Source organism: Phymastichus coffea, unplaced genomic scaffold (genome assembly GCF_024137745.1).
Source record: "Phymastichus coffea isolate CEN01 unplaced genomic scaffold, Cenicafe_Pcof_1.1 PCOF00051, whole genome shotgun sequence".
Classification (NCBI taxonomy): domain Eukaryota; kingdom Metazoa; phylum Arthropoda; class Insecta; order Hymenoptera; family Eulophidae; genus Phymastichus; species Phymastichus coffea.
Window position 1 is genome coordinate 1,881,493 of NW_026706862.1, and position 25,021 is coordinate 1,906,513.

Here is a 25,021-nt window from a genome sequence, read left to right on the forward strand (position 1 = left end):
TTACCGACCATATTTATTCCGACCTCGTATGTGAAAAATTTTAATGCATCAATAAAACGATTAATTATCTTTATATTTATATATATAAAATTTACTGGATAACCTACCCCTGTTGCATGCTAGCGATTTTCAGCCGCGAGCGGTTACATACGGGTTTCATTAATTCGCTATATTTTCGGATTATTCGTTAGGTAAAATACGCGCGATTTCGAACGTCCTCACGACCTGACTTAAGGAGTCATCATCTGAGCTGCCGGCGTACTCTAGTCAAGGAGAAACCGAAGGAAAGTTGGACACCAGAGGCCTGAAATTAGGATACAACGCGTATCCCCCCATCTGCCCACTCTGCGCAGTCGCCTTTAGGCAGACCGGGATACGCGACACCCGACTGGCCTTACCCCCGACGATCGCCGTAATCAGCCGACGGTCTGGCGCCCTAAATAATCGGGGGTAGAGCCAAACAGGCCTTGTGGCGGAAGAACTCGGAGCGCGGTCAAACCCCCCGAAATTCCCTGCCACACATTATATATGATAAATTAGATATGATATATGTTAGATACTCAGCTCGTATTTCGGTTTTCGATCATTAATCCGAAGCATTCGTATCTAGTCTCTAAGTTACTTAATAAATTTCTTCCGATTTTTGAAACTTCGAATTTCCCACAAACATAGAAATGGTCATGACTGCTATTACACTAGTGAGAAATAAATTGTGTTCTTGTAACATTAAATACTATAAACATAAAATTTCCCACGAATGTAGAGCTGTGGTCTCTTGATGATGACGATCGTGCCGACTTGCTCACCTTGACCATCCTACATTAAAACCCTTGTGACGTCGGTTGACGAAACAATTCTCAGGCGCACTTTTTGGTCTATCCTTGCGGACAATAACCGGGACGTGCGTTACCACTATCGCGGGAAATTCCTTTTTTCGGCGACGGAGGATCGAAGCTTTGCTGTACCACACGCTAGGCAATATAGCAATACTTCGCGTTATTTTACCACACTCTTGGCAATAAAATAACGTAAAGGGAGCCTATCTAATATGCACTCGACCACACGCTTGGCAATCGAGTGTAACTATCTAAGAAAGAAAATCCCGTACGCGAAACTAGGAAGAGTAAGGAGAGAGAAGTTAAAGGAGAGTAGTTAGAATGTAAAAAATTTTATTTAATTTTTCTTACTCACTTTTATAATGGTTTTCCCACACACACACTAAAAGATTGACTGGGTCTGGACGAACTTGAAGAATAGCTAACGAATTCAAATAAATTGTACGAACTGAATGAACTAAATCTGAGCTACTAACTTTGAACGAACTGAATTTCGAAAAAAAAATAATAATGTAATGCCTGAATTTTCGTGAAAAGATCTCTTTTATACTTTTTTACAAGAGACTCCCACTCGAGAATCTTTGTCATTTTTGGGCAGGAAGAACTAAAATTTTCTCAACTTAGTTGGTTGGAAAATTTGGGGAGTATCTCAGCGTAAGCAAGGTTCGAATCCTAATTGGCCGGGGGCGGAGTGTGCGGGTGTGGCTTCATTTTAGTGTTTTGGGCCCTCTTCGCATAGATGGCCCTCTATGTACTATTCTGGCCTTTATCTATTTAAACTAATTTTATTTAAAATTAATTGTGTGTGTGGTACTCTAATTTTACAAAAATGTTTCTTAATCTATAATAAAACTAAATGATAGAACAAAAGTTAAGAATTACATTTATCTAAGAACAATTAGGATATTAATAGTTTTAACTATTAATTGATTATTAAAAAGTTTTGAGAAATGCTGAAAAAATCAGAGTTAATTGCAACAAACATAATTAATAACTTTCATTCAAGTCATTCTTAAATTGTCTAACGCAAAGTTGAGCGCACCCAACAATTATATATACGAAACTCGTAAAGAAAATGTACCAATAAATACGGGAAGACAAATTTCGCAATTTTTCGAGAGACCTGCAAGCAAATCTGTTTCCTTTAATTTAAAAGAAATTAGCAAAAATGAAAATAAATTATTTAAAATAAAATAATAGTACTGTTGGCAGGATGCACATGTGCGCTACAGATCTCTTCTTTCTTAACATGCGCGCAATCTGACTACTCCGGATGACGCGATCGTAAAATCGCCCTGATAATCTCCAGTACCCGAAAGTCGCCAGATGCACGAGCCGAAAACTGCCGTTCACAGGAAAAATCGTTTTTATTCATCCGCACGCAGTTTTTCATCTTAATTTACGAGCTAAATGTGTGGTCGGTATTTTTTTTCTTTATTCTCTCTTTTTTTTTTTGAACCGCCGTTACACCCTACATAGTACTCTCTTGTATTCCGGCCATGACAGCACCATGCCTTTACCCCCCAAAACACTATAGGAAAATAAAAAGAGATAAAAAGTTTTTTCTCACCCTTGTCACATGTAGTTATCGTAAGTCTCGCCACACGAAAAATGAAATGTATTCTATTATGATTGTGAAAACTTTTCAGGTGCCGAAAAAGTTGAAGGTCTAATTTCTGTATGCTGTTAGTAATTTATGAAAAATACTTTGATTAAAGGAGAGTTGATACAAAGATTAACTCAGATTCACACATCTAACATAATATGATCCTAATTATAGTATCGAAAACATTGCTATTTCGGTATGACCAATTAATTTTATTTCAAAATAAAACGCCGATAAGTCGGTAAGTTCGGTGACAGCGCCGACCCAACGCTGATATGCGGCCGAGCAAGTGTCGTAGGGCCTGTGAACGTCCACTATTATCGCTCACTGTGTCGCATCTAATGATCGCTCGATGAATTTTCAAACGGATTCTTAAAGAAAAAATGTCAAGGAATTCAATTAAAAAGAATTTTTAAAATTAAAGTAACACTTTTTGAGATATGGCCAATTGTTAAAAAAAATGTTAATAACTTTTGGAAAAATTGATATTAAAGTATTGTTTGCTTAATATCTTCAAAGTACACCTTTTTACGCGTAATTTAAAAAAATTCGTTTCAATAACTTTAATGGTTACGGAGATATAAATTTTTGAAAATTTTTTAATAAACTAGAAGCATCAATAATTTTTTCTTTAACTTATAATGAATAATAGTGCATTACAATTCACTCGTGTGATAATCTTATCGCAGTAAAGAATAATTATCTGGCTTATTCCATACCTTGAGCGAAGTCAAATCCGCTGAACACGGTTCTCAACTAAGTCCTATTAATATTAACACCAAGTGCTATAATAAATGTTCTACTTGTTAAGTTTGCTATTCAACTTGATCTAGATATTTACTATGTTTTCTTTCATACCTTTATAATAATACATACCATTACGGTTTGTACACACATACACATACTGAAATTGTTTATTAGTGCGCACGAATTTCTTTGTAAAATTTATTACATTAGATATATTAATAAAATATCTTACTTGTAATTGTATTTTTCCGCTTCCTCTTCATTATAAAACTGAAAAATAAAAAAAAATAAATTAATAAATTGTAAATATTATTCAAAATCCATTTTTTTCAAAGTATTTCGAGCATGGAAAAAGAAGTAGTACAAATTTGACAAATTATTAATATTCTACTTTTCGATTATGTAATATATATGTCTCTATGAAAATCATTATAAGTGTTACGACCTAAGATAAAAAGATGGAAAGAATAAGGGAAAATTTGCTTGCACTTCTCTTTGAACCTCAACACAATTTTATACGGTTTTTTCAGTTCGATAAATAATAATCGAATAACTTCTACATGCCCGGACTTCTACAAACTACTGCTGTTGCTGCTTATTATCTTTTTCTAACCAAAACCTTACTCTCCTTTCGGCTTACGTATCTGTTTACTGTTTTTTGCTGCTGCCTATTGTTGCCATGTTACACTACTGCTTGCTGTTTCTCATAAAGAATTAAAACGGGACTTAGGAAAAACAAACTTCGCGATAATTCTAATAACTTTATTGCCAAGGCAAGATTAACAAGGTAAAAGAAATGTTCCGGTACTAGCTGTTCGACGCATTGATTGAAACTAAAATTGAGGTTATACAGTGGACTCAATCAGTTATCTGCCGAGGCTCATACTTCGTTTCGCGCTAAACTATTCTACGGATCTCCGCAACCAAAAACTGCAAAGTTGTAGTCTTTGCTTGCGAAAATTCTCTCTTGCACAATTTTTTTATCAAGAGTATTTCTAGCTCAGTAAAATCGCCTTTTTATATTATCATAAAAATGATCACTGATTGGTATATATTGATGTATATTGTTTGCAGAATTAATCTCGTGTTAAATTAAAAAATACGAACTTTTTGTAAAATATATATTTCTAAGACAGTCTAATAAAAGCAATTTTTCAAGGCACATAAATTCTTTAATAAATATGAAATCTCATAATTTAAACTCTGAGTTTATTCACGATCTATTTACCATATTTCTTATTACTACAAGGATCGTTTAATAAATCCGTAGTTTCTCGGAAGATCGTGATATTATCATTACGCATTTTACACTATAAGAGAGTCCCATCTAGTATAAGTGCGTATACAATATTTCAAGTTAATACGTTGGTTTGGAAATTTTTTACAGTCACTTGAATTTTTTTTTTTTTTTTTTTTTTTTTTTTTAATTTATTAAACGGGCATAAACCCATATCAAGATACATATAAATATAATAATAAAATATATAATATAAACAAAAAGAAGTATAAATAATTAATAAAACGACAATAGTGAGCAGAAAAAAAAAATAAACGGAATAGCTATAAACAATATCCAAAAGTCGACAAAACAATACAATAGAAAAATAGTAAAATAAAAAATAAAAAAGTAACACAATAAAGGAAAAGAAAAGAGAAAAACAAAATATAAAAAAGAATAATAACTAATAACTAATAAATAATAACTAATATAAAAAAATAATAAAAGAATAATAAAAAAGAATAATAAAAAAAATAATAATAACAAAAATTAACATGTAGAAAGGGAGAAGCAGCCAAGATAGGTGGGTAAAAGGGAAGAAATAGGTGAGGTGTCACGTGACAGAAGAAAAGAAAAATAAGACACTAGCGAAACACCGCAGTATTCGCACGAACAAGCCGTTTAAAAGCGCCCAAGCAAACTGAGTGAACATCCAGCGGAGTTGACAAATTATTAATAATGAGGCAAGATCGATCAATAATTGATAAATGGTTAAAATTCCACCTACGTGAACGGATGAAAAAGGTATGATTACGGGCACGAAGAGTGCGTGCTGGGACAATATAGAGGATACGGTTAGAGAGTGAAATCGAATCGATGAAATTATGACATAATTTATAAATGAAAAATGCAGACTGGTAATTAATGAAGGAAGTGACGGTACTAATATGAAATGAGTTTGCAATGGCAGAGTAGTCATGAGAGAAGGGATCCATACGTGGGCCAAATTTATTAGCTAAAAAACGCAGAAAACGATGCTGAACAGTCTCTAGTAACTTAGATTGCTGGTCAAAACGTGGAGCCCAAATAACTGACGCATACGTGAGACGAGAGCGAATATTACCATTATAAAGTGCAATGAGGGAGGCTGGTCGCTTAAAGGCACGACATTGCCTAAACAGTAGAAAAAGTGACCTGGATGCCATACAGCAGGACTGATTAATGTGAGCGGTGAACGATAAACTCCGATCGAACAATACTCCCAGATCTTTAAACTCCGTCACCCTACAACTTGCAAGATCCATACAAAAATAGTCGAATATATAAGACGCTTTACATCGAAAAAATGAAAGGACTGCACATTTATCAGTATTTAACAAGAGCCTATTAACTGAGCACCAATCAGAAAACCTCAGCAGATCCAGCTGTAACTCATCGGCATCATTCCTAGATGTAATAACTTTAAAAATTTTAGCGTCGTCAGCATAGAAAGAGATGCAGGAAGAACGAATAACGGAAAATGCATCATTTACAAAGGTAATGAAAAATAGTGGACCAAGGTGCGAACCCTGCGGTACCCCAGAGGTAGCCAGATAAGATGAGGAGATGAATTTCAGGAGCTTAACGGATTAGGTTCTATGTGATAGGTATGAAGAGCACCAGGATAGAAGAGGGCCATGAATACCATAGAACGATAACTTAGCAGCCAGAAGTTGATGATTAACACAATCAAACGCACTGGTAAGATCAGTGTAAATCGTATCAACCTGCCGATCGTCATCGAATGCGACCGTAAGAAATTCAATGAACTCCGCGAGATTAGTAACCGTTGAACGGCGCGGAACAAAACCATGCTGGGAGACATTAATGACACGAAGAAGGAAACGAGAAAGTCGTATGGACACCAGATGATCACACAGCTTAGAAAGCACGCTGAGCTTGGCAGTTGGACGATAATTACAAACATTTCTCATGTCACCACGCCTCTTATACACCGGAATGATAAAAGCTTGTTTCCAAGCAGTAGGAAAGGTACCAGATCGTAAAGATAAATTCATAATATACATAATCGGTTGAGCTAAACAATTGGTACAATTTACAAAAAAAGTTGACGGGATTCCATCGAGTCCGGCCGCAGATGACGGTTTCAGTCCAGCAAGGCCCTGAGTTACCTCTTCAATATCAAGAGAAATGTCCGACAGCGTATTAGAATCAAACGTTAGCCCCTCGAAACCATTAAGTAGTGAAGTTGAAGAAAAAACCGAAGAAAATCGCTCCGCAAACAAGTTGACAATATCCGGGCCATCATGGGCATCGATACTATTATAATACATACTATCAGGATAGCCAGAGCAACAATCCCTAGGGTTAGCAAACCTCCAGAACTCTCCAGGATCAGACTCCAATGACTCCTCAACATCACTAATAAATCGACTGTAGTCGCGCAACGTCAGACGCTTGCAAATTATCCGGAAGCTCCTGAAGTCATGCAATGCCTGACCATCTCCCGAAGCCTTAAATATCCGGTGGGCCATCTTCTTCTGAGAAATCGCAGCTCTCAATTCGTCTGTCATCCAACTCGGGAATCTAGCAGTAAAAGAGCCAGTAAGTGGAACGTTGCAGCTAATAATTTCGAATAATTTCCGGTAAAAACAATCAAGCGCCATGTCAACGTCCCACTCATGACGACCAAGGAGATCATTCCAATTTGTCGACGCCAGAGCAGCATTAATACTGCTATAATTTGCCTTTTTAAAGTTGAAGGAAGCAGAAGCATTAAATGGTAGAGAGCTCGGTGAAGCCACTGCAACACAGTTCAAATTAATAATGACAGGTTCGTGATGTCTGTCCGATGGTGTCAGAGGATCCAAAGCCGTGCAGAGAGACGCCGGAATACTACAAAATGCCAGATCAAGCGTGCTTCCAGAGCAATTTGTTGAACGAATCAACTGAGCGCACTTAAGAGAGCTCGTACAACTCTCCAATCTAGATGCCGAATCACGAATATAGTAGTCCTACTTGCTAGTGCATCAGATGAAAGCACACCATCAAAAGCCGACCACGTGCAGCGGGGAAGGTTGAAGTCACCCACAATGAGAACGGTACACTCAGGATATCCGGCAGCTGAATCCTCCAGAGAACAGCAAAAGGAATCCAAAGATGACTCGAATATCACCGGTGAGAGAGACGTAACTGGCGGCAGATAAGCAACGGAGAGAAGTAGCGGTGCTCCATAGTCAAGCTTCAGAGTCACATGCTCCAAATCGTAATTGAGGGTATGTACTGTTACAAAGGAGCATGCGCTCTCAATCCAAACGAGGATACCACCTCCCCTTGATCTGCCACTCCGAACCTTACAGCGATCCAATCTCACGAGCGAGTAGCCAGGAATCCTCAGCATAGCATCATCCACCGTGTCATCCAACCAGGATTCAGTGAGGGCAATTATATTAAACTTTTGCGCACATGTTAATACATTATTTATAAAAGTAGTGATGGAAGATTTAATGCTACCAACGTTCTGGTAGTAAATAGAAAGAAGATTGGGTATCTCGGCTGCACTTATGTGTTTTTTGTTGAGGTGATGGAGGGTACGCCATTGAAAAATTTAATTTTGAGATCCTTCTCACCGGCCTGTATTCTAGAATTGATGTCGGCAATGGTCTCACGCAACAACTGCCGCTGAAAAGCCGATCGGTCCGGGCCACACTTCGCGTTAGGCACCGATTTAAGCAAATCCGGTGAGTGACGCAAGAACCACCGCGCCTCAACAGCAGACCGAAGAATGAGTTTCAATGGACGAGTCCTGTCCTCAGCCCTCTTTCCAAGGCGCAAAGTGGTGAGCAATGAAGCATCGATACTTGCCCCCACAAGTAGCGCCGCCACTGCCGCTGTGTCCTCGGCCGACGAGACATGTTCAGGGAAATTGTATATAATACAATTACATTCCCTTCTCCGCTGCTCGTTCATCTCCGCGAGAGTAACCGTATCAATCTTTGTGGAGGACTCACCGACACAACTTTGCACCCTTGCCAGCCTAACCTCGTGGTCGTCAACTCGAGTGGCCTGCTCCGAGATAGAATGGTTGACCGCCTGAAATTGTGAGGCAATGGAGCCAGTGACCACCGAAAGCTCATGCTGGATGACGCCCATCCTGGCATCCATGGCATCAGAGCGCGCGACAAGACCATCCGTCACGCGCTGCAGCTCATCACACCTACCAGAAATCAATGAGACGATGCTGTTCAATTTCGAATCGAAGTATTTCACAACATCGTCCCATGATTCGCAATGCGAGTCATTGAGGGGCTTAGGCGGAGACGGATTAAACACTAATCCGGCTTGCGCGGCACTCATGATCGGAGACAACACTGGAGACAACAATGATGCTCTCGAAGGTATCTCAAGTCCTTCACAACACTTTTTGAATGACCCATTAGAAAGTTTGGCTGTCTTGCTCGCACAGCTCCTGTGATAGAGTGATCGGCAACCCGGACACTGCACGGCATCACTAACGTTGATAGTACTCGCGGATACTCGCGGTTATCTCACTTCTAACAAGATGATTATTACTCCTCAGAATACCTCTTTTCTTATAGTTGCTTTAAAAGTTTGATATGTGCTTCTATTTATTCATAAAAAATTATGACCTTAAAAATTACTAAACGTGTACCTTTGATGAATAAAACTAAGCTCAAACTTTTGAAAATCTAAATTTTTTCAACATAACTTTGTTTATTAACATCCCTGAAATGTATGCACCAAATTTAAGGTCTCAATATTAAAAGAGCAAAATTAATTTGGTCAAACGGCATCTCGCAACGGACACGATTTTTATCATTTTCGTTTGCAAACTTTAGTAGAGAACCGATTAGTATTACTTTCAATATAACAATCTATGCAAACAAGCTTCAAATAAGCTTCATTCGTTCAAAGTATCGTAAAATTCTAAATAAACGTTCTATGATTTTCATCGAAAGCAAAATGATTTTTTCCTTTTGATAAACAAAGGGAACTTATTTTATGCTGCATAGATTGTTATAATGAAAATAATACTAATCAATTCCCTTTTAAAAGTTGTAAACGAAAATGTTATTAAAAATCGCGTACACTGTGAGATGGATCGCCGGCGTTTTACTGAATTGATTCCCTATTTTTCTCTTTTGAATATTAAGACGTCAAATTTGGTTCATAAATTTTAGGAATGTTAATAAACAAAAATAGGTTACAATAAATTAGATTTTGCAATGGTAGTCGATTCGATTAATCGATATGTTCGCCATACGGTAGCACTCGCGATGCTAGAGTGAACGTCTAAGAGAGAGAAGGGGCGCGCGAGAGTTCAATTTTTCAGTTCAGCCTCAGCTGTTCGTTAGAGTACTGCCAGAGTTTTCCACTGTGTTTTGTCGTTCAAAGTCAAAAGTTTTCCTGGTTTTTTTGATTCGCGCGAGTAATCGCTTGTGGACATTATAGGAAACAGCAATCACAACAGCAGCAACTAAAGCAGCAGCAAAACAACAGCAGTTATCGGAGCAACAACCGATCTTCTTGAGTGAGGCAGCGCAGCTGGTTCCACAGGAGCACCTATAGTTTTGCAGAATAACAATTACGGCTGATCACCGTAATTGCACCGCAGGGTAGGTGCACCTCCCTTTTTCTGCGTGACAAAATACTTACGATTGTATTTTGTCAATCACAACCGTTTGTGTGTTCGCGCTGAGCGTTAGTTTTTCACGGTAGAATTTTGAATTCTGTCTCTCTCTCTCTCTCTCTTTCCCCGTATTATTAAAAATTTGTAAATCCTATTTGCGTGCGCAAGTCTTTCGGTCCAACGAAGACAGTAGTTTGTTAGTCATAAACGATCTTAATTTTATTCGCCGTATTACGTTATTTCGTTCCCTTTTAGTTTAACGGATCCATCACCGGTTATTTTTTAAGCTAATTTCATCTAAGGAATATTTGGAGTAAACATTAGGTCACTCACATCTAAGCAAGCAAGTGTCATAAGGCAGGTGACTTAAAGTGAGTTCAACACTGTTGGAAAAGGAGACATTGGAACGAAAGTATTAAACGTAAAGGCCAATACATGTATACTCATACGTGATAAACGGAGCGGCGGTTAGCTCTGCATTGTGGGAGTTTGCTCTTTAATAAACCCATTTGTACCAGCTAATACACCCCGTTACAGTTTTCAAAAGATTGTAACATACTTTTGTTTATCAAAGTTACACGATTGTAATTTTTAAGGTTATAATTTTTTATGATTAAACAAAAGTACATATCAAACTTCAAATTAAGAAAGCTAATCAAAATGCGGAAATTAAAAGGTACTATAAAACATAAGTTCAAACTACTGCGAAATTACATATTTGTATACATATAGTTGAAAATATAAAACGCTCACGCGAAACTCGAACTGAAGGTTTGATGAAATATGCACATTTTGTAGCAATAAGAATGTTTTTTTCTTAGCTGTTTTTTGTAATAAACGATTTATCAATAGTGTTTTATGTTTCTGGACTGATCTTTTCTCAACATCATATACATTATTGGTCCACAGTTGAAAACATAGATGACACTCAAGATAAATGTTTCAAGCTCCCGCATTAGCAATGAGCTTAACAATCATTTTATACTAACTTTCTCTTAAAAAAGACTCTAAAAAAATCATATTTCACTCATTCTTTCATTAAAATTTGCGAACAGCGGTGCTTTCCTTCGCTGTTCAATGAATTTAGAATATAGAAATTTTTTAAGGTTAAGTTCAATGTCGTAATACTATATAAATTTAAATAGATATTATCTTTTATACTATTATCATTATGAAGAAAATTAAATTTTAGTTTGGAATAATTTCTCTCTCTCTCTCTCTCTCTCTCTCTCTCTCTCTCTCTCTCTCTTTCTCTTATATGGAAGTTTTATATCTATCTTCTATGATTTGTGTAATTCTCTAAAATCATTTCGAATATTATATAATACCCTAAAACACTGAGTTGTACTTTTATAAGCAAATCAGCGTGAGTGAACGAATGAGTGACAGTTGAATTAGAGACCGTAACGTATATCTTTTATGAATGACTATTTCACTGAACTAATTAATTAAAATATTAAATTAATTGCTGAATACTTCAAATGTACTTCACTACACTTATGTAGTTTTTTTAAAAAAGGGACTGATAATGAAGCGGGGAGGTATAAATAATCTTTTAATATGTGTTCTTATGGAGTTACATTTTTATTTTTCGGTAAGATATGTGGCATCTTAACCCTTTGAGGAACGCAATTAAGTTGCGAGTTGCACCGAACCGTTATAATCATATTCACAGGATTTTGGGGTCGCTGATTACAATGTGACGGCGATTCGTTTTTTCAAATTAATTAAATGAGAACCTTTGGTTTTCCTTAAAAAGCGAGGTTGAACGCCTTTTGTTTCGATCAGTTTTCTAGAGTTTTCGTCTCGAAAACTGCAGGCCAGGGCCAAAAATAGGAAGAATCACCATCTCTATATAAAAAAACGCCCATAAGAAAAGCATGGAGCCACACTTGAATGCGCTCTCCCTGCCGTACACCTTCACTAACCACGCGTCTTGGAAGTAGTTTTTTTTTTTTTTTTTTTTTTTTTATTAACTCCATATAAATCTAAAATCTGTTTCACATAGTCAGAATAAACAAATGTTTCTACTACTTGACATATACAATCTAAGTAACAGAACACTCCAGTGAGTATGCTGTTTTTGTTTACAGTTTTTGCATAATTAACATAATCTATTTCGTCGTTTATCAGCTTATGTTTCTCAAGTCTAGTGATGGTAATCTCTTCAGAGAGCACTTTGCTAATAAGTTCGTTTGAGTGGTTTTGTAGTCTGGTGTGGTATTTTTTGTAGAAATTAATTATTTCCTCCTTTACTGTTGTAATTGTAAGTCTTTTCGAAAGATCTCGTTTGGCACGAACCAAGGCGCGTTTGTTATGCTGCGTAGGACTGTCGATTGGTACCTTTCCAGTATTTCGATGGTCGAGTTCGAAGCCGCTCCCCATAGTTGGTTACCATAAGTCCAGGCTGGCATGACTACTGCTTTATATAACAAGAGTTTGTTTTCGATTGTTAGCTCGGATTTTACTCCAATAAGCCAGCACATTTTTCTCCATTTTAATCTTAGTTGTTTTCTTTTTGTAAATATATGTTGTTTCTATGTTAACCTTCTATCCAAGTGGATGCCTAAGTATTTGACATGGTCTTTTTGCGGTATGTATTTGTTATTAAGTGTAATGGATGGACACGTATTTTTACGGAGGGTGAATTTGGTGTGAACTGATTTACTTTTGTTAACTATTATTCTCCACGAGTTAAGCCAATTTTGGAGGTGATTATCTATGTAATTTTGAATTGTTTTGGATGCTGTTGTTGCCTTTGATTGTACAGATAGAATTGTTATGTCATCTGCATATGTTGCTGTCACGATGTTATTTGATATTGGTAGGTCTGAGGTGTATAACAGATATAGCCTTGGGCCAAGAACACTGCTCTCTCGCCCAGTCACCATCCGTTTTCTGATAGGCGGTATAAACGAGGTGTGTTCAAAAAGTACCCGGAATTATCGTTTTTCCAAAAAAATATTTATTTATTTGTTTATATCAATGTGGTCCCCTTCAAAGTAATCCCCTCCCCAGATATAATACATTTATGCCAGCGTTTTTTCCAATCTTCGAAGCACTCTTGATATTCACTTTTTGGTATGTCCTTGAGCACTCTCAGCGATTCGGCCTTTATTTCTTCAATCGAGGAAAAACGCCGTCCTTTCATGGGTCTCTTCAACTTTGGGAACAGGAAAAAGTCACACGGAGCCATATCTGGTGAATATGGAGGTTGGAGCACGACTACGGTATTGTTTTTGGCCAAAAAATTACGAACAAGCAACGACGAGTGAGCAGGTGCGTTATCGTGATGCAAAAGCCATGAATTGTTTTTCCATAAATCGGGGCGTTTTTTTTGGATTGCTTCACGCAAACGTCGCATAACTTCAAGGTAATACTCCTTATTAACCGTACGACCTTGTGATAAGAACTCATGATGCACCACGGCCCTGCAGTCAAAGAAAACTGTAAGCAAAACCTTCACATTTGATCGAACTTGACGTGCGTTTTTCGCTCTTCGTGACGTTGAACGCTTCAAGGTGGACGATTGTGTTTTGGTTTCGACATCATAACTGTACACCCATGTTTCATCATCAGTTATGACCCTTTCAAGCAAACTTGGCTCGTCGTTGACGTCGTTTAACAGCTCCTGAGCGATGATCATGCGATTGTTTTTTTGGTCAAAGTTCAGCAGTTTTGGAATGAATTTTGCTGCCATCCGTTTCATGCCCAAAACATTTGAAAAAATGTTATGACATGAGCCAATTGATATGCCAACTTCATCAGCAACTTCTCTAATTGTGATTCGGCGATCATTCAGAACCATTTTTTCCACTTTTTTCACATTTTCATCGATTGTTGACGTGCTGGGTCGACCGGAGCGTTCGTCATCTTCAACGTCTTCGCGGCCATCTTGGAAACGCTTATACCACTTGTGATGATGCGTCATCACGCGAAAAATATACACTACTGGCACTATCCCCGTCCCGGCTAGAAAATGCGACCGAACAGCCACGACCGCATGCACCCGCCCACGCACGTCCGGATCTCGCGATCTATGGCCCCCAGAAGTCTCCCTGACCGATGCGCACGACCCTTACGCCCGCGTACAACCCCTCGCGCACTCAAGACCCGATCCGACACTCCCCCGGGAAGTTGGATGCCCTTAAAGTTTCCAGCCGCGATCAGCTGATCGCAAGCCCCCGTTAACTGAGGCAGACTTAGCTAGACTAAGGTAGGGGCAACCGAGCGCATGAGAGTAAGCGAGACCGCCGATACGAGACCGATCGGACGCGAGTGAGGGGAATCGGCAAGACCAACAAGCAACGGATAGACAAGGATAGACAAGCGACGCTAACTGACCAACCAATTGTTATCGGCTTAGGGGAAGCTAAACTAATGGAGCGAAACCGGCGCTATCTCTGTAGCCAGTAGGCAAATTAGGCGCCAAAGTCCGACCAATAAACAAATTACGCGGGCTAGAAAAATCGGTATAAACGGCGCTGAGAAGCAAAGTGAGCAGAGAAGCAAAGTGAGCAGAGAAGCAAAGTGAGCAGAGAAGCAGAGAAATAGAGAAGCAGAGAAGCAGAGAAATAGAGAAGCAGAGAAGCAGAGAAATAGAGAAGCAGAGAAGCAGAGAAATAGAGAAGCAGAGAAGCAGAGCAGCAGAGCAGCAGCGGCAGCACCCGCAGCGCAGCAACAGGCCCGCCGGCCACGAGCAACCGCCTCAGCAATTCGCAATAGCGACTGTCCTAGGAAAACGTCCGAGTGAGTACGTCTTTCTTTCAAATAAACCGCGTGTTGTCCGTCCACATCCTCGGGAGTACCGCTTGACCTCCGCGCGACTAATCAAATGTTAGATACTCGGGAGTGCCGTTTGACCTTCGCGCGTCAGACCGATTTCTTTATACGTGTTTTCATCGTTAGCCTTTCGACTGATTTTTCGTTGTCGCCCGTTACGTTGTCCGTCGCTGAAAGACAAGTTTTACGTGCGCATCTATGTGCTGCAAAATCCTCGCTTAATTTAAATGAGTCGTTGATTTGAGACGAGCTTTTCCATTGAGTCGCGTGATTGCCGAACGTCCGCGTCCTCGCGAGTGCCGCATGACCTTCGCGCGCCCGATACGATTTTCTCGAGCGCGCACCTTCGGAAAACTTATGAGCGTTGCACATTAGTTTTCCGACTAAGTAGTTAGATTTAACGCGTTTCTGGCTTTCGCGCGGACATGAACCCCTCGTACGCGCATCAGTTACATTGACTTCCTTTGTGCGACAATCGGTTGGATAAAACTGTTGAGTGCCGTATGACCTTCGCGCGAGCGACAAATTTACTTCGAGCAAATTCCTGAACCAGTACGCGGAATAAATACTTCGCATGCGGCCCAACTACGCATTTGCGATTTACCGCGCCGCTTGTATCGACGATCGCCCGCCTAAGTCGACGTCGCGTCGTGGTGCGCCATTCGCGTCCCTGTTACCCTAGATCAGGCTAACCATCGCGAGGGGTTGACTACTGAGCTGACCTGGGAATGTTGGCCTAATAAATCCGAATCTTATTTAAATTGGTTTCATTATTGACTGCACCCACTTGATTGCCTCATCCCCCGTAGCTTTCGCGGTCGGTTTCGAGACTAGTAAGCGCGTATGCGAATGATCCAACCGCCAGTTTATTAAGTAGCCCTTGTCGCGGAACCACGCTGCCAGCCCACTAAGGATCGAAAGGAGCCTCTTTCCAGACCACTAATCCGTCAGTCGAGGTGCCCCTGTGACGCCTCCCTCGATATACCCGCTTCTGAGCCAAGAGTCATCGTGCCCCGAACCACACCTGACTAGCCGAACGAGCCGCAGCCGTGGGTGGCCTGTAAAAACCACCCGTTGTCCCCTCTCCTTTCCGATTCGATACTCTAGATCTCGAACGAACCCGTACATAAGATTTCGCGCTCTCACCCTCTTCTCTCCCCTAGGTGATAGCCGCGCGAAACCGGCATACGACGACGACGACTTCAGTCGGAGAAAGGTGACAGCGGGGAAACCACCCGACGATCACAGCGACCAGCAGAACCACGCCGAACCAGCTAACGTTGCAGCGCTACCTGCTCTCCTAACGCGAGAGCATGGTAGCTGGCGCCCAACAAACAAAATAAAGCTGCACACGTTGTTCGGCTCCCTGCGCCGCTGGCTACAGTGGGAGACCGGAGAGATAATTGTCACTCATTTATTTTTCTCCTCCCTCTCCCCCGTCACACACTCGTAAACACTTGTTTTTTTCATAGCAGACTCACCATAGGCTTTTTGTAACATTTCACATACTTTGTTACGCTTTATTTAATTTTTTACACAAAATTTAATGCAAATTCTTTTAAAAAACGAAAATCGCCGAGCTCATAAAAACACGTCAAACCTTAGCGACTACCGCAGACAAAAAAAAATTTTGACAATCGGACTCTCCAGACCCGCGAAATTTAAAAATTCCGGGTATTTTTTGAACACACCTCGTATATCATGTCTAATATCAAATTTTTGTTTTCGATTTTTCGTTGACATGTAACGTTTCAAACTTCAGATACATCGAAAAATGCATATTTAATTTTTTTACGGTTTTTCCATACTCTATAATTCGGTATAATTTAAAGTTACAATATTAAATTTTTATTTAAGCATTGTTTCGTGAAAAAATTGTAACGGAGATTGAGACCGCTACAATATATTAATTAACCAAGATTGAGTAGTGGTTGGCACAAATGCAGCTCTTCACGGTACTGCGTTTTCTGCTACGCAAGACCGGCCCGGTAGGTCAGATCGCCAACTGGTCCGCGGAGAGCGTCGTGGATCACGCAGCTTAAATCGCGAAAGTTAAGGGAAGCGATAAGAAGGAAAGGTAGTACGAAAGAAAAGCCATGCAATTTTAATAATAGTGTACGAATATATAAAGTTTATGTGCGTGTCAGTGTACAGGGCGGTTCAGAGAGAGCGGCGAGATAGGCCAAACGAGGGAGAGATCTAAGGAATGGTCGGTACTTGCATTAATCGAAGCCTCTCTATTACGCCTTGGCAGGATTGCGGAATTCCCTAACAGTGCAGTCGCTTGTTGCGAAGGAGGAGAAGTATCGTACGCACAGTTGCACTTCTCTTACTTATCACAGTCGAAAGTCTCTCTGTTTCCGCAAGGCGTTTCTCAAACAAAAATGCTAATACGAGGGTAGTCCGATAAGTACTTAGCCTCACCGCCCGATGGCGCCAGTCTCGCAAAAGAAATATTCTATCACGTAGTACAACATTCTCGATGGTTACTGTCAAGATTTCAGCCGGATCGGAGTTGTAGTTTATTTTTGAGAGCGTGTGAAAGCAAGTGTGTTCGTTGATTTTTGAAAAATGGAAAAAGAGCAGTATCGGTCGGTGATTCGATTCTTGTTTTTGAAAGGGAAATCGCGCAGCGAAATCAAAAAGCGCTTGGATGCTGTGTACGGTGACTCTTCTCCTTCGATGGCGACCGTCAAAAATTGGTTTAACGAGTTTCAACGTGGTCGCACGTCGATTTTTGAAGAGGCACGTCCAGGTGCTCCGAAAACGGCTACCACGGAGGATAACATGACAAAAATTCACGATCTCATATTATCAGATCGACGATTGAAGGTGCGCGAGATAGCTAAGATCGTAGGCATCTCAAAAGACCGCGTGGGTCATGTCCTTCATGAAATTTTGGGTATGAGAAAGCTGTCGGCGCGATGGGTGCCGCGTTTGCTCACTCCGGACAAGAAGCGCAATCTGAAGGAGTTTCTGCGTCGTTTCGTGACAGTCGATGAAACATGGATTCACTGGTATACACCAGAGACCAAGGAACAGTTGAAACGGTGGACTTTACTCAGCGAAAGTGCTCCGAAGAAGGCGAAGACTACGCCATCGGCCGGAAAGGTGATGGCCACCGTTTTCTGGGATTCACAAGGTGTGATCTACATCGACTACCTGGAAAGGGGCAAAACGGTCACAGGACTGTACTATGCCGAATTATTGGGCCGAGTCGACGTCGAATTGCAGAAAAAACGGCCTCATTTGGCGAAGAAAAAAGTGCTCTTCCACCATGACATAGCACCGGCTCACACCTCCGCCGTCGCCATGGCCAAATTGGTCGAATTAGGCTACGAACTGCTGCCCCATCCACCGTCTTCTCCAGATTTAGCCCCGTTTGACTTCTTTTTGTTTCCAAACTTGAAAGAGTCACTCGCCGGGCAGAAATTTGAGTCGAATGAGGAGGTAATCGCTGCCACGGAAGCCTACATTTCAGACCTCGAGGAAACGTATTTTTTAGACGGGTTAAAGAAGTTGGGGCATCGCTGGGCCAAGTGTATCGAACTAAAAGGAGACTATGTTAAAAAATAAAACGCCACTTTTCCAAAATTTTTGTTTTTCTTTTGTAGGCTAAGTACTTATCGGACCACCCTCGTACAAGCGCACGAACGAACGAATGCCTCTGCACGGCGCGCAAGCTATCGGCTAATTGCCGGCCCTTCGTCATGCGGCGCGCGGCGCGCGATTTGTCATTAAAGTCGCTAAGCCTACACGCACACGCGGTCTCTCTCTACCGGCGCTCTCTCTTACCTTCTCCGCAGTCGTCGTCTGCTGCTGCTAAGGATAAATATAGTTCAAATAATATAACATATATATATATATATGATATTCTTAACATTATGGTCATATAGAGAGAGAGAGACATAACGAGTTGACGTTATATATTATATTTATTATATATATAATAGATATTATATTATATATATATAATATAATATATATATTATATATTATATTTAATAACGGAGAGATGCGTAATAGATGACGAAGCGGGCTCGTGCAATGGCCTTGCACAACCGACCCGGTAGCACAGACTACCGATGGACTTGCCGGGTGGCAACGGCCCGCGGAGAGCGTCGTAGGTCGCGTAACTGAAATAGCGAAGGTGTAGGAAACGAAAGGAATGATAGAAGGCGCAGAGTGAAAGAGGCGATAGGTGTGATAGAAAAATATGTATATTCTACGTGTGTTTGTACAGGGCAGTGCAGAGAGACGCAAAGAACGAGTAGTGCTTATATCGGCTGCCGTTGTTAATGAGATTAACCACGAGGCTCGACAGTAAAAGTTCGGCCTACCGAACGCCAATGCACGCCGCAAACGGTAGCACTCAATCTATCACTCAATCTAGCCACGAGGCGACGCAAATCACAATACGAATGTCGTCGTCAATGGCACAGCCAAGCTACGAATCCCTCACGCCGTCGCACGCGTGTCACCAGTTCGAGAGGCGTCAGCTAATTGCCTCCCCTTTGTCAAGCAGCACATGTCTTTCGCGGCACCTGGCTCGACAGTCCTACCAACCTACGCGGTCTCTCTCTCTGCTAGCGTTCTCTCTCTTACCTTAGTTCAGCTGCTGTCGTCCGCTGCGGCTGCTAGTAGTATAATATAAAAGTAGATACGAGAATATGTACATATATTATTATTATATAATTAATGTGGAGAGAGACATAACGAGTCGATGACAAACTCGTTATACACTACATATTTCCCACTGAAACTCTGAATTTCAGCTTTAAATTGGCCAAAATTGTTTTATATAATTTAAATTGTTAATATATATCTATAAAAATTAAATTTGTAATTTTGATTTGAATAGTAAAATTTTTAGCCGTAATAAGTTGTTATCCTTTACACTTTTGAGTAGACGTAGAGTCCAAACATGGTTTTCAACTCAGAAATATTCACTAGAAATCAGTATTTTGTTAAATCATTCTATTTTCATATTACCATTGGATTTTAAAAGATAAAAGAAATTTTCGGTCGGTAGGGCGACGGACTCGCACTCAGTAGGCCCGGGTTCGATTCCCAGTCCCTGTTGATTGATACAAGCACCATTGAAAAAAGTTTCATGTGCTTTGTTCTCAAACACTGCAAGCCTCCGTCGCTGATTAGCACTGATGGAGCATAAATACAGGGACGTTAAACAAAAAAAAAACTGTACAATGATATTCATGAAAATTTTGACCTCAAAATCAAGGCTTAGAATAGCAGTGTCTATGTAAAAGTTGATTAAAATACCATATAAATAAACTCTTGCAATATGACCTCTTAAAAAATAAAAACTGATGCAAAATCTCAAGTTTCACGAAATTAGGTCTGAATTTTCATAAAAAATGACCGTTTTTGCTTCTAAAATATTGATTGGACTAAAAAGATAAGATAAGTTACTCCACTTAAAATTTTTCCTATTTAATTTAAAGTTAAAATGAATTTTTACAGCTATTGGGAGTACAAATAGAAAACCGCCCTTTTCCCATAGGTGGCGTCAGCATTGCACGTCGGTAAAAAATTGTTAACAGGAACGTTACATAGCCAGCTGAGGCATTTGTCAACAACTCTTCATCACCTCGCTTGTCTATTTTTACTGTGCTTTGTTTTGTTCGTGCGCAAAAATGGCAAAATTCGAGCCGAACAGGAGACATTTGCGGGAAGTGTTGCTTTTTGCATTTCATTCGGGAAAAAATGCAGCTGAGGCGCGTCGAATGATTGTAGAAACTTATGGTAACAGCTTTATTAGTGAAAGAACGTGTCGTGGTTCCAAAAGTTTAGAAATGGCGAGTATGACGTAGATGATAAGAATCGTCCCGGACCCGTAAAAAAGTTCGAGGATGCGAAATTGGAGGTTTAGCTTGATGAAGATTCTTGCAGAACGCAACAGGAACTTGCGGATTTATTGGGCGTAACTCAGCAAGCCGTTTCCCATCGCTTAAAATACTTAGTAATGATCCAGAAAGTGGGATGTTGGGTGCCGTACGAGCTGAAGCCGAGGGACATCGAACGGCGTCTTGTCACGTGCGAACAACTCCTCCAACGGCAAAAACGGAAGGGTTTTTTGCATCGCATTGTGACCGGCGATGAAAAATGGATACACTATGACAACCTAAAGCGGAGAAAATCGTGGAGTCTTCCCGGCCATGCATCAACTTCGACAGCGAAACCAAACATTCATGGCTTGAAGCTGATACTGTGTATTTGGTGGGACCAGCTTGGCGTAATTTACTATGAACTCCTGCAACCACGCGAAACCATCACAGGAGCCCTCTATCGAACGCAATTGATTCGTTTGAGTCGAGCGTTAAAGGAAAAACGCCCAAAGTACGCGGAAAGGCACGACAAGGTCATATTTCTGCATGACAACGCTCGGCCACATGTTTCCAAGGTCGTGAAAACATACCTGGAAACTTTGAAATGGGACATCCTGTCGCACCCGCCGTACTCTCCTGACATCGCCCCTTCTGATTTCTACTTGTTCCGATTGATGACGCATGACCTGGCCGAACAGCACTTTCGTTCTTACGAAGAAACCAAAAATTGGATCGATTCGTGGATCGCGTCAAAAGACGAACAGTTTTTTCGAAGAGGAATTCAGAAGCTGCCAGAAAGATGGGAAAAAGTTGTGACTAAGGATGGAAATTATTTTGAAGAATGAGATTGTAACGAATTTTTTACAATAAAACCTCAAATTATTAGAAAAAACGGCGATTTTCTATTTGTACTCCCAATACAATGATGAATATGAGGAAGACGACGTCTCGATTTTAAAATTGAAATATGTAAGTATAACAGACATATAATATAGTTATAAGTTCATATTATCGAGAAAATATAACCATAATATCTCATTTTTATAGAAACTATCAGCGTAAAGGCGAAGTACCCGCTATTGGTTTTGCCAGGCCCACTACTGGCAAAACCAATATGAGGCTCTTGCCAGCCATACGAATTCAAGCGTGAGTAATTGTTTATGTTTCTATTGATATATGTATATGAAAGACAAAAAATTAAACTTGTTTGTTTTTTTCCGAATATAATACCGCTTCATAAAAAGAATTAATGTATGGTTAAATAAAAAAAAATTAATAAAAAATATTACAACATAAATCAAATGTTAAAATTATATTTCACTTAAAAATTTATTTAAAAATACTTTTTGTTTGATCATTTTTGCGCACTGACTTGTTATCGGAAAAAATCAGGAACGTTACGTAAACAGTCATATTGGAAAGGCTGTAGGGGTAGCCCCCTATGAGGATGCGGTATCGAGGACCGATAATTTTTTAACAGTAACGGTATAATTTTTTTACATTCTCGTATAAGCAATATTCTTTTTTTGCCCATATACAAATTTATTTATTTGCTAGGCAAATCAGGGGATCATTAAAAAACCAAGCAAAGTTGAAAGATGAAATGTTTCTCGTTAAAATAAGATCAACAGAACTCATTTCTGATTTTTTTATTCAGTGATATAACTATTTTTATAAAAAAAATCGTTTTTTTTTTATCAGCTCATATCTCGATTCCTATACATTTTTTAAAAAAAACTTTAAAGAAAAAAGTTGTTTTTTTTGGTAACGAATACAAAAATAAAGTAAAAACTAAGATCTGGAACAAATTTTTTTTTCCATTTTTTCTCGTTAGCCATTTTATAAAAAAGCTATATCTCTGTATAAAAAAATCAGAAATGAGTTCTCTCGCTCTTATTTTAAAGAAGACCATTTCATCTTAATTTTGCTTGGATTTTTAATGACCCGCTGATTTGTGTAGCAAATAAATAAATTTGTACATGGGCAAAAAAAAAGAAATTTATGTTCATTTATTACGCATAAAAAACTTAATTCTAGCATAAACGTTATTATTTTCACGTTACTCAAAGCTTTTGCTATTACCTTTGAAATGGCGTGAAGTTTTTTATTCTACGACTCTTTTTCGCCGTGATATATAACTTTAAAGTTTGGTATATTTCGCCTCAGGGTGGGCAAAAGTACGTGCCAGGCACTGTATGTATATGTCACTATAGCATTATACATATGCCATATACCATGTTAGATATCATATTTTAAGATTTTAAGGACATATTGACCCACCCTCGTACTCATACGAAAGCCTTTGCAATAACCAAAAACAGAAATAATAAAAAAACAAAAATAGTGCATAGATATTTTACATAGATTAAAGAGAAAAACTAGCTTAAATTGAAAACTACATGTAAAAAAAAATTTAATTAAATAATGAAACTGAAGAAAAATCTTGCACGTTTATTATTGTTAACAATAACGCGCAACCAAGCCAAGAAAATGTACTTGAGGAGCCATCTCTGCAGGGAAGGCCCAAACATAAAGAATCCGTACCCCTAGCGTTTCCGGAAAATTCACGACCTCCGACCCATTAGGGCCCGGAAAAAAAGAGGGCCCATGGGAAAACAAGGCCCGGATTAACATTTCCACTCTCGAGGGACCTCGAAAGGGAGATTCCCGCTCACTCTCCGAAGGGTATAAAAGGGCCTACCCACTCCTTGTAAGCATGATTGTTCCCCCGCACCACCTCAGGAAGGAAGCTTGCTCTAGCAAACTACAGCAATCCGGTCTTAGAAGAAAAAATAAACGTGCAAGGCTTATAGTAGTATACGAGTAGTCTGAAAGGGCTTCGTCGTTATGAAAAAAGCAATTAAAGTCTTTAAAAATAAGAATTTTTTTCCTTTTAATTTTCCCCTCTCACATTAATTTAGAATTATCCGCGACGCGAAATTTTTTTAGAAATAACACCCTCTTGACCATAGGTTTGGGTTGACATTATTGTTTGTACATAGTCTGGGTCAAAGGTTAAAGAAAAAAGTTAAAGTGGACTGAGTAAAAAGGAAAAAAATTCTATTCCACCGTAACTCCCACAAAGATCTAAGATCACGTCCTAGCCAGTCGTCCTGAGCATAATTAAAGTTAAAAGGTAGAGTCGTTTTAGCCACAGGTCTTGGGACGGTAACATTTTTGACTTTAACGAAGAAAGGTTCACCTGGTGCGTAAAGTCATATTAGTCAAGGGTCTAGTATGACGATACATTATAATGTAACAACAAATCTGAATTTGAAAATTAAAAAATTCAAGACAGTGGCGACAATATGGCAAGAAAAAATCTTGAAAATTTTATATAAAATATCAAATCAAAAAGCTTTCGACATATTCTAGGAAATAGCATAGGTTTCAAGAACAAAAATATTGAAGTTTTCGAAAGAGGCAGTTAATCAGAAAATTTGTAGCCATTTCGTTACTGAATTGCTCAGAAGTAACTTGTGACACTCGTGATTTTTTTAAGAGTACCGATTATAAGCCTGAAGTCAAAATTGGAAAATATAACGTAGCGTTGGCAAAGTTGTGGACCTGAAGGGAAAAAAGTTAACATTTGCAAAGAACAAAATACTACTCTGTTCTGTATAAAATTTAAAAAAATGCTCGTTTCATTTCGTTCGGAATTGCATATTTTTGGGAAAAATATCAATATTTCCGAATGAAGTGTTCAATAAAAAGAAATATTCTCACTCTCTGCATTACTTAGAACTTACAACGTGGAAAGAAATTAGTTCCATACTTGGTTGTTCTACGGTTTTTTAACTTTTATTTCATTAAAATTTTTTTTTTGTTTTTTTTTTGCTTTCTAAAAACTTTTTACCTGTTTTTTGGCTTTTATTGTTTATTTTTCATTTATTTCATTAGAATTTGTGAAGCTTTAATAATTTATAATACAGAACTATCTTGAAAGGTTTTCTTTCTTTCTTCAACACTTCTATAACATGTGATAATGCGTTATCACAAGAAAATCGTCTGCCCGCTATTTTCTATGCTACTCCCGACTCCGAAAATCCTTTTTGCTCAAGAAGACGCAACTGATCGATTAGCTGATCCTACTAACTCAGATACGCTTCTCTTCCGCTTCGAAACCTCGTAAACCACGACCTCTCAGGACCCGTCCGACTGATGCGCACCACCCTTACGCCCCCGCTCACACACTTTCACACATAAGAACCCGGATCGTTGCTCCCCCAGGAAGCTAAACGACGAGGAAGTTCGCAGCCGAGATCAGCTGATAAGTAGTCACGAAGAGCGGCAACAGGACGTGACGTTGATGTGGGAGCTGAGCGGCGACCA

The 25,021-nt window shown here is 39.4% G+C and overlaps 1 protein-coding gene across 1 annotated transcript in view; it reads right to left on the reverse strand.

Annotated features, from left to right (window-relative positions):
* The window catches only part of LOC131665444 (probable 18S rRNA (guanine-N(7))-methyltransferase), a 162,849-nt gene extending 159,396 nt beyond the window's left edge, over positions 1-3,453 (reverse strand). Inside the window, 1 exon segment of the mRNA XM_058937324.1 lies at positions 3,422-3,453. The gene's annotated coding sequence lies outside the window, so the exon portion shown is untranslated.
* Between the last annotated feature and the right edge of the window lie 21,568 nt (positions 3,454-25,021).